This window comes from Magnolia sinica, chromosome 1 (genome assembly GCF_029962835.1).
Source record: "Magnolia sinica isolate HGM2019 chromosome 1, MsV1, whole genome shotgun sequence".
NCBI classification, from domain to species: Eukaryota; Viridiplantae; Streptophyta; class Magnoliopsida; order Magnoliales; family Magnoliaceae; genus Magnolia; species Magnolia sinica.
Genome location: NC_080573.1, coordinates 134,774,004 through 134,784,071, shown reverse-complemented (window position 1 = coordinate 134,784,071; position 10,068 = coordinate 134,774,004).

The window sequence follows — 10,068 nt, the reverse complement described above, 5'->3', positions numbered from 1 at the left end:
AACCATCCAATTGTTTCATAAGAGGTGGGTCCCACCCAATAGCCAGATGTTCATGGCTTTTTAGAGAAAACAGCTACAGACTGGAGCGTCTCGTGAACGAATCCGATCAATCATGCGTGCCTCATTTCCACACGTGAATTGCTCGAGTGCACCTAGTATGCGTGTGAGTTTAAAGTTCCAGTAAAGGCCTTTCAAACGAACCCAATTACGCAGGGAGAGAACTCAAAATTAGACAGAGATGATGTAAAGTAACCGTCAGATCTCTCGCATGTTTTCTATATTAGCACGTGTGTGAGCATTCAAATAGCAAAAGTACGCCCAAGCGGGTGCATTTCTTATCTTTCCTTTTTCAGAGAAAGAAGAATCCCCTTCAATTAGCGCTTTAAGAAATTATTGATCAGTGGACAATATGCGTGATGGTTCACAGATATTGTTTTTAAGCTGTGGTGTCTCGCCCATTGTACACGTGGCATATATCTATGGTTCTCTGGACAGTCCAAATTGGCCACATTATCACAATCTATATCTATGGTTGTCAGGACAGTCCAAATGGGTCCTTGCTCTTGCTCCTGTGGTAGACTCTTAGGAGTTTCAACACCTGTGGTCTAGGGCTTGAAAACCCATGGGTGGTGAAAACCCACTAAGGCATGAATGTGTCGCAGTGTGTGCGTGTTAAAAATAAAATAAATAAATAATCCCGACCATCTCATTTCTTGCTTGGATTTGGCTGCTGACCGTTTTATTCATGACCTACCAATTGCTGGCAGTGTGATTTTTGGGTTGAACTTATCTTATGATGGGTCTTACAATTTTGACGGTTTAGATTGATGTGTATGTGTACAATAACTATAATAAAATGTTTGATTTTACTTATGTGTATAATTATTAAAAGAAAATATTTAATTTTGTAAAATCGTCAGCTTTTAGGGAGATTAATGAAAACAGGCCTGCTTTCAAGATATTTAAAGTAACCCACCTAATGTTAGAAATACCCTGCCAAAAGCACTCATTTGATTCATTTGACTTTGATAGGCAAGCATTTAAAAAAAATAAATAAAATAAAATTTTTAAAAAAAGTGATTTTGAACGTAATGACATTATTGTATGGTCAAATTCTCAAGAGAGATTGACCATCCAAATATTCCGAGGGTAGCCATATGACAGGTCTTGAGAAGTTTTTTAGATCAAATTGTTCTTGTTCTTAGTTTACTAATTGTACGGTTTTTAAGTGAACAAGAAGTTACGTCATATTTAATGCTGAGAGAATGATGTGAACAGAAGCTTTTTTGGGTGTAAGCAAGGCCCAACTCGTGGGGCCACATTGATGCATGTGTATAATCCATGTTGCCCATCTTTTTTTGCCGTTTTAGGGCTAGGGCCCAAATATCAGCCTAATTCAATGCTCATGTGAGCTATATAATAGAAAATAATGGTGACAATGGCACCCACTATCGAAACTTTCTAGGTTCACTGTGATGTTTGTTAGAAGTGGACACTACCTAAGTCAGAATTTTTTAGCCCCACGATGAGCTGGCCAACAAGGTGGACGGAACAAATCACCCCATTGTAAACTTTAACTCCTATTATTTAAAAATAATTTAGTTATTAATTACATCAACCTAATAGCCACGACCCTTGCTACATTACGACCACGATGCTTACTATGTTATAAGGGGTCGTGGTTGTAATGTGGTAAGAGTCATGGTTGTCACGTTATATGGGCTGTGGTTGTTATGAGTCATAGTTGTCATGTTATGTGGGTCATGATTATCATGTTATATGAGTTGTGGTTGTCATAAGACGTGTGGAGTTTATAAGAGTCGAGGTTGTCATGTTATAAGGGTCCTGTCGTGATTTATGTGTTGAATACAATTCGTCCATTGGATTTAGAATTTAATTAATGTCATAGGCCAAAAAATGAATTACATCCAAAAATTTCATAGCCTCCAAAAGGTTGAATGTTTTCAATGCATGGTAGGCTTTCAATTTCACTTCTATCTATGGTGTGGTCCACATGAGCCTTTGATATACCTAAATTTTTGGCTCATTCTTTAAAATGATCTTTCAAAATGAATGGACGGCATGGATAAAATATATACATCACAGTGGGCCCAATAAGACCATCCATATCTACATAGGTCTGGTTACCATACCAGCAAAAGTCAAGTAACGTGACTTAATCAATGGCTTTCGTTTAGTTTCGTTTTGTTTTGTTTTTTTATTTTTTCAAACCACAATCGGCACTCGAATGCATGTAGGGCCTCATTGTCGAAACCCACCACATTGGCTTGACATATTTAATATCAGTGTTTTGTGGCATAATCCATCCAAGCAAAGCCCTACCAAATAAACGGTTTATGTCACTGGGCCCAAATCCAACGACGTGTCTCACTGTAATACGTAGGGATGCAATCCAGCAAACCTCACCAACGAATAGTGGATTAGGTGCGGCCAAGTCTCACCCTTGACAGTGCAGCTGCAGCCCTTGCATGGGGCCTACCTTGATGTATTTATTCTATTTCTACGCCATCCGCCCATCCCGGGGGATCATTTCAGGGCAGGACAATGTCACAGGAAACAGTGGTTATTGAACGCCTCCCCGTTAAAAACATCCTAAGGCCTGCTGCAATGTTTTGGTAATGTTTATTTGCCATCCAACCCGTTGGTAAGGTAACATAAATTTGAACAAAAAATAAAAATAAAAAATCAGCTAGTTTCGAAACTTTTGTAGCCTATTATAATTTTTTAATAACAATCACCACTGTTTCCTATGATAGGGTCTACCTGATATTGGGATCCGCTTATTTTTTATCTCATCCCCTGAAACGGTCTGGTAAACGGATGGACGGCATGGATACAAAATACATGGATCAAGGTAAACGGGCTCCACAGTAAGGGCGCCCAATCTTGGGTGAGGATGGGCTAATCCGCTCCAGGTCACCATCTACACCCCTCTACATGTGCCACCATGGCCAACAGGTGCAATATCCAAGCCAGACACGAAGTGGGTCTGACAGTTTAGATGTTTTTCCTGAAAGTAAATCTTGTTAATTCAGTATTTGGGCATGATGTACTCGTCCAACTACTTTCAACCGTAGATTTGTTTTGCAAACTGTGGCCCGCGTGAAAGATCCGAGCCGGTCAAGTGATCCCACCCTTCAAACGCGTTTTCTCTTTAAAAAATAAAAATAAAAATAGACCATTTCGGACTATCACTTGGACGTAACGTGCACAATCAATGTGGATGTTTGGTCGATCTTCTCCCAACCACTCATTTGTTTCACACGCGTGTGACCCACCCGATAATCAGATTGGCATTAAAGAAAAAAAAAAAAAAAACGCATCCAAAAGCTGAGACAGCCTCATGAACGGCTCCTATATTGCACGTATCAAGCAGGAGAAGGAATGTCACCGCCTAACGCCCTTAGTAATTCCCTTAATCAAATAAATTATCCTGTAGCTTTGGTCTGGACTTCTGTGTCAGGCTGGTGGAATTTCACCACCTATGGATACTTGAACCCTTGACCGGGTGTTGAAACTCCTGAGAGTCTACCACCCCAGCAAGAGTAAGAGTAAGATCCAAAGTTACAGAATTCATAATTATATTTAAGGGTCGGTTTGATTTTCTAAAGCTTATGTAAATAGCTTGTAAATAAGCAATTGTTGCTTTTTTTTAAAATCATTTTAAAAAATGAGCATGTATTTTTGCTTCATAAACGGGTTCAAAAGGATTAGTTTAAATTTATGGGCCCATCTTAATGTATATAAAAAATCTGTGTTGTCCATCCATTTTATCATGATATTTTGAAGCATGATATTGAAAAATGAGATATATCCAACTCTAAAGTAGTCCACACCAAAGGAAACAGTGGCCCCAATAAATTTTTAATGATAGGTGGTCGATTCCATTCTTCCTATAGCGTGGTCTACTTGAGCCTCGGATTTGCCTCATATTTTGGCTCATGCTATAAATTCAACTGACATAACAGAGATGGCAGCATGGATACGCCACGTACATCATGATGCCCCAACATATTTCACAACCTCCACAATTTTGGTGTTAAAAAAATAAGTCATCAAATCAAGCATTGGTAACGACACTGTAATTAATTAAGTAATTATTACCTATTTGCAATGGATTTACATGGGAAGTAAGCGTTTGATTTTATCCTTAGAAATTGGGCAAGTAACTTTTCAATTATAACCATCCACTTGATAGCCACCAAATGGAAGGCTAGGATTTCTTCATAAGTATGGTTTCGGTGACATGCCCCAATACTAGAGGATAACCAACATTTTGTAAAGGATGGTGAGCGGAGTTATTAATTTTATTTTATTTTTTTTATTTAAAATTTGATTTTTTTTTAAAATTTTTTAAATTTTTTAATTTTTAATTTTTTTATGTTGTGCATCACGTGACCCATGTGATTATTTTGGAAGGTCATGATGTACAAACATTTTCCACATCCCTATTCCACTACAGGAAGGTAGTCATGTAATCCATCATGTATGTTGTCAGTGTTTTATCCACAAAGGGTCATCCTAAAGAGAAGTGGATTAGGTGTTACTCTCATAATACCCTAGTGTGTGTTACTCTTATATTACTATATTTTTTACTTTATTGAAAAATTTATTAGGAAATGACACGTGTCATTGCACGAGAAGTATATATCACATATAAGATTTGTGAAGATATTTCGAGCATGTGTTTTGGAATTAACAGCAGGCACTGGTTAGATAATACATGTCAACGTAGCTAAGCAGTGAAAGATGGAAAGTGGTCAAGAGAAAAACAATGCTAAAGTGGCTATACCAGGATAGGTGTCCACGATGAGTAAAAGGTCGGAGCGGTGCCAAAGTAGTTGTTATAACCAATTGAATGTAGGAAGAAACATTTAGATGGCTGTCTTCAAGAAACCTATAAATAAAAAGGAGTTTAACAAAGCAAAGTCTTATACCAACCGAATCAAACAAATTAAATCTATTAATTATACTCTTTATGTTTCTTGGCATAATCAGGCTTTTACATTCCTTAGTGTAACTAGTAGCATAATCTTACATTAGGACCTGTTTGAGTTTTCAGCTCAAGTATAATTACCATGTAAATGAGTAATAATCATTTACCAAGGTAATTACCGCATCTTTCCCAATGCGGATGTGACAACTTACTTTTTTAATACTTAAATCGAGAAATTTACAACATAAATATGGGGCCCATCGTGATGTATGTTACTTATCCATGCCGCTCATTTATTATGCCAGCCGAATTTATAGCATGAGCAAAAAAATTAGGTAGATCCAAAGCTCAAGTGGACCACACCACAGGAAACAACGGGAATCGAACACCTACCATTAAAAACTTCTTGGGCCCTTAAAAGTTTTGGATCAAGCTGATATTTGTGTTTTCCCTTTATCCATGTCTGTGTGACCCTATGAATGGGTTAGATGATGAAAAAACCTTAATGTGGGCCTAGTGAAGAAAATAACATTCAATGGTGGACGAATTAAGGCCACTGTTTCCTTTCGTGTGGGCCATTTGAGTGTTGGATCTGCCTCATTTTTCGGTTCATGCTCCAAAATGTTCTAATAAAATAGATGGACGATGCGGATGTATTATATACATTACGGTGGGGTCCACATATTTAAGCCAACACTTTTGTTTTGATTTTCGAGGTGGAATTACTCTCATATTTCCAAACAAGGTGAAAAAAGTAATAATTACTTATTTACTATGATTTACATGTATCATGAAAAATCAAACAGGCCCTAGGAGTAGTGGTAATTCAATAGTTGTAATCCTTAGATGTAATTCAAGTTTACATTGTTACGCTGGACGATTTCCACTAAAATACAAGCAGTTCTCTTTTCAGAAAGGTGCTCTGCAATCACTCCCTATAGTTGATTATAATGTTTCCTTTTTGTTTACTTCTGTATATGAAAGTTTTTTCATATGGAAGGCAATGTGCAACCTATATATTCTTTGAGGACGAACCACACTGTTCGATGATCGTCTGATTATCTTAAACAACATCTTACGATCTTATTATATTTCGGTCATGTACGATTAATTTTAACATATCTGTCAATCCTAATGCTTGGGGGTCAAAGTTGTCCAGTTGGAATCGAACCACACACATGACCGAATTTTGAAACTGAGAGACAACAACTCTAACTGTGTAGGGCTCACCTTGATGTATTTTTAAGATATCCATGATGTTCATTTGCTTGTCCATCTCATTTTATGATGCGATCCAAAACCCTAAGAAGATTCAAATCTCAGGCACACCATAACACTAAAAACAGTGATGAATGATCATTAAAAACATTTTCTAGTCCACAAGTGCTTTGGATCGAGTGGATCTTTCTATGTTCCTTTCAACCAAATTTTTTTGGCATTATCAACATGGTTGGATTGCAAATAAACATTATGAAAACCTTGCTATGGATCCATAGGAATTTTTAACAACGAGGAACTCAATCACCACTGTTACCTGTGTTGTAGTCCACCTCAGATTTGGATCTGCACAAGTTTTTGGACTTGAATGTGGAGGGGAGTGGATTAGGTGTTCCATTGGCCAGCTTGATGCTTGACTTGAAAAATCTGTAAATTGAGGCTAGCAGTATAAGCGAATCAGATCTCTCACATGTTTTCCTTCTTAATTTTTTATTTTTTTTTTTTTATGTTGGGTAACACCTTAGTGGGTCCACCTTGATATATTTGTTGTATATCTACACCATCCATCTATTTTTCCATCTCATTTTAGAATGAGATCCAAACCTTGAGAAGATCCAAATCTCAAGTGGACCATACCACTAAAAACAATGATGAATGACTGTTAAAAACTTTTTGTGGGCCACAAAAGCTTTGGATCAAACTTATCTTTGTAGTTTCCCTTTGGATTTTTTTTTATGGTGATGCACTCAGTGACCACTGTTTCCCGTGGCATGGTCCACCTGAAATTTGTATATGCATAATTTTTGAAAATCGGACGGATGGTGTGGATATACAAAAAAAAATCATTACGACTGGCCCACGTTAAGGGTAACACCCACTAAGGTACCCGTTAACAGCTATCCGCTCGGGTACTTTTCATGATTCTTTTTTTTTTTTTAAATTATTATTATTATTTAAACGAAGAAGATTCGTTTCTATTTTCGGTTCCGTAAATTATTGATGACAGGATCGTATACGTGATAGTCCATCAATATTGTTTTTAAGTTGTGGTGTCTATTCCGAATTGATGTGCATGTGTACAACTACTAAAAGAAACAAAAAGCGATAGTGAACCGTCAACCTTATCTTTTTTATCACGGGATTTGGACAATAGCAATATGCTTTTTAAATTACCCAATAGCCATCGGCTCATTATAGGGGGGATGTATTTATTGAAGGCAGTATGGTAAAAATGGAAAAGCATCCTGCAAGTGGAGCCCTAAGGTCTGGTCCTTGATCTTTCTTGAATTGACAAAGATGACTGCAACATGCCAATAACCTTGACCTCTAATTCTACGTGCTCAAAATATCCTTAGGAGTCGTTTGTCGCCGTGATTTTGAAGGGATTTGAGGGGATTTTAAATCTCCTAGTTATTTGACACCATAAAGTAAGCCGGGGTTTTTAATTTATAAGGGAGTTCTAATTATTGGGTGAGAGCTTGAATTATATTTTAAATCCTCCTAAGAGTTGCATATGTAACATGTGTCACCGGACTATTACTTTATTGAGCACATAGCCACTAATGATTTATCAAAATAATTAAATTATCAATTGCATCACTATAATTACTTTAATATGATGATCAACACCGTCCAAACATTGTCTATGTAAATCAACGATTAAAGATCATTGGTTTGTCACGTGAACATGATCTTGTGCTTGTGGCCCTTCCAAGACTTAAAATTTCATCATTTTCAGACAAAGCTTATATTTCAGCGAACTTATTACAATCATTGTGTCAAACATTACATACTTCACTAATTTGATAGTATTTTGTGGCATCTTCCATACTAGGGAAGCCCTACTAAATAAATGGTTTGTGTCACTCAAAAATACCTAAATCCATCAGCTAGAGTCCTTGCTTTAATGCTATGCATTCAAGCAATCCTCTCATAAGTAACAAGGTTTTGCTAATCCCAGACGGGTTTGGTAGCAATACCATATACATCACTTCATGTGCCACCGAGGCCAACAGGTGCAATATCCAAACCAGTCAATAGGTGGATCTGATGGTATAAATCTTTTTCCTGAAAGTATAAATCTAATTCAATTCGGTAAGTGGGCCCCGATGTTAGAAACAGTTGGACGGGTAAAAAAAACTTCAGCCAACTTTTTTCAGTGGTGGGCTAGTTTTGCAAGCTGTGCCCTACCTGACGATTGGATCAACCTGTTTCTTTACTGTTCTGATGAATGGATTGGATCTCATACCTATGCACGGTAGTGGCACATGTGAGCAACCTTGCACCCGCTTATGGGCTTAGCAAAACTACAGAAAATCATCAGTGAAGTTCTAATTAAGTGCAATCGAGTGTGCACCTTTTAACCTGCTCTGCCTTCCACGGGGCAACAAGATACACGTGTGAAAGATCTGAGCCGGTCAGGTGATGCCCATCCTTTAGATGCGTTTTCTCTCGTGCACAACCAATGTCGATGGCTAGTCAATCTTCTTCCAACCGCTCATTTGTTTCATATGCGCATGACCCACCCGGTAATCAGATTGCCGTTAATTTTCCAAAAAAAAAAAAAATCCAAAAGATGAGAATACCTCATAAACGGCTACTATATTCCACGTGTCAAGTGCACGTGTACACTTGAGTACTCCTGCGAGCTCAAGTTTTTAGCATCTCATAAAGAGAATGCATCACCACACCGTGACCAGGCCAAAGCTCTCCCACTATTCCATGTTTGGATTGGACGAGCAGTAGTTAACGCCCTTAATGGAGATTAGCTGCTAGTAAGTGACATTTTTAATAATTCCTTTAATCAATTGAGATGATTAATCAAATAAATTATCTTCTAGCTTTAGTCTAGACTCCTGTAATAATTCATCACCATTTTTTGACTCCTCAATTGGGCATGCATGTCAAAGTCAAATTCAAAATTACAGTGGGAAGATACGCAGTAACCGTCTGATTTTATCCTTAGAATTTGGACTGCTAGCTTTTCGATTATAAACATCCATTTGATAGCCACAAACTAGAAGGCTAGGATTTCTTGATAAACGTGGTTTTAAGAGAGATGCTCTACTACTCAAGGGAGCAACCAACATTTTTAAGAGGGTGGTGAACTAGCAGAATCATCTTTCTTTTTTTTTATTTTTTTGGTATGTCATGAATCACGCGACCATTTGAATATTTTGTGAGGCTGCGTCGTACAAACATTTTCCACCTCCCCATTCCACTAAAAGGGAGGTAGTCACGTAATCCATGCGCGCGTTACTGTAATGCTTTTGTGTTTTTTAATCCACAAAGGGTCGTCTCAAAAACTCGATACAGGTCGGTGCAGCTAGTTCTATGTTTCCCTCTGCATTTGCAGCTCACACATGCGAACGTGGCAACATTGTGAGAAATCCAAACCGCTCATCATATGGCTCCGTCGTTCATTTGCTCTATCTTGAAAACGAGGCTCGTCTGCTCACCAAGAAGGCCGCACATGTAGAACCAAATGGACAAATAGGAAGAAGTTATCAATGGTCCACATTCAGTGGGACATGTGTAACAAATTTGTCTCGATGCTTGATTTGAAAGATCTAAAATTAGGGGCTAGCAGTATGAGCTAATCAGATCTCCCACACGTTTTGTATGTTGGCACGTATGTGAACATTCACGTACCAAAAACGTATACACGCGAGGGTGTACTTCTCATTTTTTTCTTTTTTTAAGAAAGAAGATTCCTCTCTATTTCCGCTAGGGAAAATTATTGACCAGAAACAGTATCCGTGATAGTTCATAATAATGTTTTTAAGTCGTGGTGTCTCGTCCTTTGTGCACTTGGCTTCGTAGACAATTCAAAGGGGACGCGGATTTCCTACGAAAGCCAGTAAGTTACTGCACTCGAAACTTAGGTAGGGCCT